Source organism: Typopeltis vanoorti, chromosome 11 (genome assembly GCF_054136105.1).
Source record: "Typopeltis vanoorti isolate ZY-2024b chromosome 11, IOZ_Tvanoo_1.0, whole genome shotgun sequence".
In the NCBI taxonomy this organism is placed as follows: Eukaryota; Metazoa; Arthropoda; class Arachnida; order Uropygi; family Thelyphonidae; genus Typopeltis; species Typopeltis vanoorti.
Window position 1 is genome coordinate 42,753,768 of NC_143559.1, and position 5,151 is coordinate 42,758,918.

General features: G+C 38.9%; 1 pseudogene; it reads right to left on the reverse strand.

The window, feature by feature from the left end:
- Positions 1-4,770: 4,770 nt before the first annotated feature.
- LOC150101473 (U2 spliceosomal RNA) lies at positions 4,771-4,882 on the reverse strand (annotated as a pseudogene).
- Positions 4,883-5,151: the final 269 nt, after the last annotated feature.

The following is a 5,151-nucleotide window of genomic DNA, read 5'->3' on the forward strand; positions in this document are numbered from 1 at the left end:
TTGATATGATAATAAACTGACTTGAAAGCTTCGATGTTATATGTTGACGGTTGGTAGAAAAGACTTGGACTCAATTCGCAAGGGTTGAATTTCGTAAATACATCTAGAATACTTTCGGCGAAGAGGAATATTTCCTGGGTTTAGTAACTTTTCCCTTTTGATGACATATCCCACCCACGAAAAATTGAAAAATCACAGCGTATTATTATTGTGTTCCAGGTTAGATAACCAAACAGAAACGTCTTATGGACACTTCTGTCCTGCTTTGGGAAGATTGCAATGCCGGCAATGAAGATCGTGTTTTCGATTTACTTACAAGCCACTCATTGAATTTAAAAGCTACCGAGTATTAACACAAAGAATAGCGCTTTTTAACACAATTATGTCGTTAAACTTTATTCATTAGTAGTATATATTATATTACTAGTTCATGTCTATGTACATTTTGGGAGTTTTTTGACATCTCACATTTCTTCGATGCCGGGGATATGAATATTACAATCGAGAAACGTGTTCGGATAAACTTGATCACAAGGATTTTTTTTTTTTTTTTTAATTTGACTATCGATCGACCACGAAAGGTTGTTAATTCATTTGAATCCATTTTAACCTTGTCTCCAACCAACAGACTGCAGGTTTGTTGGTTGGAGAGTGAATGTAAACACTCATTCAACTAGGCCGACAAATATCCTGTAAATCCTGTAAAAGGTAACAAATTCTGTATATGTATATGTACCACTGACATCGGAAGCTGTAAACCACGTTATCACATTGAAATATATTATTAAGTTGTGTTTATATGATCTTCTTCCTGAGAAGACAATATAAAAACGTAACAAAAAAAAAGTTTTTTTTTTGTTACATGTTTAAATATTTAAAAAAATTACAGGTGTAGGATGTAAGTTTACAGTTTTTAGAAAATAACTTAAAATATTTAAAAAATAAACCATACCTTAAAATTAAATATCAGTTATATTGTTATTTTTAAGGAAATAAATTACTTTGATAAATTGCATAAAAGTAATATCGCATAATGTCATTACATTTGTCTGAAACAAAATGTTATGCTATCTTATATTCGTCTCAAATAAAATATTATGCTATCTTATACATTGCGAACTTTTGACCCTTCCTTTAATTTTTGCTCAAGGCATGTGCTGGTGCTGAGGTCTACTGACATCCTACAATCGTTTGTCAATGTCGTTTTTTTTTTTTTTTTTTTTTTTTTTTTTTTTTTTTTTTTTTTTGTTGATGCGGAAATGAGGCCAGCCATGGTTATGCCTTTGCTATGGATATCCCTAATGTATTGGCAGCGATCTTTTTAAGCATTCGCCCCAACGATTCATTTATTTTGCATATTGTTATTTTGCATTTCTCTGTGAACGGGTCCATTCCTTTCGCCTGTTTGATGTTACTAGCCACCACCCGTTTAGGAAAATTGAAAAAAAAAAAAAAAAGAAAAGAAAGAGAAAAACAGCCACTTAAGTAATTTCATTTTATTGCACTTTTACGCGAAATAAATAAATTCAGCTCCTTTTTCCTATACGGACGAATTTAGATTGTATGCGAAGTCGAAAAGAGAATCTTAATTGTCCCATTCTGCATTTGCTACGAAGGATGAGAAAGGAAAAAAAAAATCTTTTACGTATGTGAGGAACAGGAAATTAAACATCTGAAGGATTGCGGAAGAAAAATCATTAAAATTGGCGAAGTTTAATCTCATCTTCTAAAGTGAAGAAATTTAAATTATAGTAGGCTTGGATGGTGGTGGGGGAGGCGCGATAGAGACGTTTTAAAACAATGCATTTTATCTTCTTTTGTATTTCTGATAGTTTTCGGTAATTGCTATATATGCATTTAGTTTAAGATATATTTGTATTGAGGACTAAGATTGTATTATATTAATCACTGACAAGTGTACCAGAAAATATTGTCTATCAAAACAAAGGCCTTCTATTTACAATAGAAATTTAAACGTATTGTTAGAAATAAACACATTTTTGCAACAATGGCGCTTTTAAAAGCAGACGAAAGAATCCTTGCTGTTATTTACATAACAATGTAACCTGTTTTAAGCATGCGCCATGCAAGAATTGTAATTTTCGTTGCTCTTGTATTTAAACAATGCTTGTGAATCTAGTATTGTGCAAAATCTAAAAATCGCCAATTCAAATAGCATTTTTTTTTTGTTCTTTCATTCAATAGCACGTGACTTAATCAGCTATTATAACAGCACAAATAGGTTAGTTATATAGCATTATAGCTGTTCGGTAACAGTTGAGGATTTTCCACTGGGAATACGTTTAAGGTCCTTCTGTTCTTCCACAATTCGACTTTCTGCTGTTGTTTGTTAGTTCCGTTGATTAAGATTTAAACTCTTGAAATGATAGCATACGATACTAAAGAGTTAGTCTTGTCTCTGGTTAGTATTGAACATGATGAAGGAAAAAATAATAAGAAAGAGCAAAAATAATCACACAGAGTTCGGATTGAATATATTAGCATGCAGGGGCATTTTCGAGGCCACTCTGGATTGAAGTCTGGACACTTCCTTTGTGGGAGATTTTTTTTTTTTTCCCTTTCTGGTTGTTCGCTAAGACTGTTTGGCGCTACTTCTGTCTTTGCTTGTCTCCGTCTTTCACATCCTGATGGTACCATTTCCTAAAAATCAGGCAAATCACATCCTACAACAACACCCCGAAGTGCTCGCCACACATACCTCCTATTATCTTTGGCCAGAAAGGTATATCAAAAACTTCTCGTTAAGTGTTGGTGATCAGAATTAATGTGAGAAAATGTGTCCATCGTGTCCCAAAAACAGGAAAAGAAAAAAAAAGGTCAGCTATTAATTTGTCGTGCCGTTGGCCTCTCTTTAATACTCTCCAAAGCTATAGCGATAATCAACAACCAGATTCTTCACTAATAATTAGCGTCCCATCGTTTCCTCTCATAATTTGTGAGTTCAACAAATCTTCATCATCGGCCTGTAGAGTAAGATAGGCTGAGGGTCAGCAGACAGTAGGAGAGGAAATAAAGATAGAGTGCATAGTAGTAGAGTAGAAGAAAGAGGCCTCAGCTGACCTGTTTTAGCTGTTGCCACCCCCCCAGGGATGCTTCTAAAACGGTCGTTGATTTTTCACTTTTGAAAAGGAAAAATCCTGAAAAGGAAACATGTAACAAAAACGATAACATGAAGTACAGAGAAAACTATAGATAGGATTGGAAAACTGAAATAGAAAGATGGGGGAAAGGGTCTGGCCTGAGTGATGCAGCTCTCAAGGAGCTGCACCGCCTCGCTGTAAGCCTTCGCCGCTCAGGTTCGCAGGCCCTCCCCCACCTGTGGGAACTAGAGAACAGTATAGCTGTGGACGGGAAACCATGGGATGGTTATTGTGACTGTCGTTTGTTATGGGCAGTCATTATTCTTTTAGCCACCTCGCTTCCCTTGGCCATGTCTAATTTGGAGAGAGCTATGAAGAACGCCAATGCTGCCTCCTCGTCTATGTCCAGGGCTACCTGTACTTGCTCAGGGGTGATTTGGCTGATGTTTTCAACAAATGTCACCCCATTTTGCACTAACTACATTGGGACCATATTTCCCTGCGAGGAGAAGCTCAGGTTCCCCTATTCTCACCATTGCATCTTGAAATTTTTCTGCCACCCCAGGGATACCTTTTAACTAGATGCTTTAGAGTCTTCCCTGCTTTTGCATGAGGAGTCTCTAATTCTTCTGTTTCTGCTGGTTTTATTTTTTTCATCTCCTTTTCCTCTGGGCTTAGTGGTCGTTTGAGGGGGCCGCTGTTTGCCTCCATTTCATCATGTGAGACAGCTTGTTTATTGGCTGTTTCTTCTGCATGGATTTCTCGTTTCTTCTCTTTCTTGGGTGTGAAGGCTATGGTTTCTGTGGCAGCTGCCTTCTCTTTTGCAGCCGTTATTTTGCCGTATGCCTCGCTTAGAGTTGGAAAAACCGGGTTTCCCGACTCTTGTTCTGTAGTAGCTGGGCTTCTCTACTGAGGTGACTTTGACTTCTCTACTGCATGCGTTCTTGATGGGCAGGTGTTAACTTTGTCTTTGGACCCGCACTTGAGGCAAGCTATGAGACATTTGTCCAGTGAATGGCTTGTTGTTAGGCAGTTTTTGCATGCCAGTTTTGGGCAGTTCGCTCCTAGATGGTCGAAGGATCCACATCGGAAGCATTGCCAGGGTAGTTTACCATTACCCTAGCGGACCCGATACTGACGAAGTTTGGAACCGGTGTTTTCATCTCGAGTGAGATGTTTACTTCCGCCGACTTCCATTGAGGGTTGTCTGCATCGTTTAAGACTTGTATGTTTCGTACAACACCCCATTTCCGAACACCTCGTGGATGACTTTTTCGTCACTTCGTATATATTCCAAGGGGAATCTGGGGATTTTGAGCAGTTTGATAATGCTCCCCACCATGAACGGAATAATTTCCTTTCCATTACATTGGAAGCCTTTGAGCAATTTGTCTCTAGTCTCGGCGCTCCTTACTACAACTTGGTATCTGCCGCCACCGAAGGGAGTGAATCCAAAAATCTGGTCCGCACCAACGCTGTCAATGAGGGCCTTAGCCAAAGGTCGGGGTCTCAGATCGGCGTCAGTCTCGATGCCGAGAGTCCGCGTGCGCGGCAAAACATTGGCCATAGCTGGCGAGGGGGCTAACTATTCCCACCACCAAGTGTTTATTATTGCCCCGGTCCGGGGTTTATTCTATCTGTGCTGGTCAGTTAATACCGCGAACGCCTGGCGGAGTCCCGTGTTCGTTATTAACCTTGCAACACAGATACTACGTTTAGCTCTTAAGCTTGTAAGAACAGACACTGTACACTTGATCTTAGCCAAAAGGCCGAGAGGCGATTACCATTACCCTCGAAGGGTAATGGTAATTACCGCATCTAACAGTCTATTGACCTCTACGATATTGTGTATTTTGAGAGTTGCTTGAGATGAGAGATATTGTATTGCTTTCAAAGCTGGAAATACCCGAGTACGTGAATCCAACCTATTCGCATCCTTATAAGGACTGGCTTAAAGGGGCGAAGAAGAATGCTTTTCATCTTCCCCGTTATCTGTAGAGGACAGGGTAGGGATAAGGTATTATTGAGCTATTAAAGCTCTGATCATGGC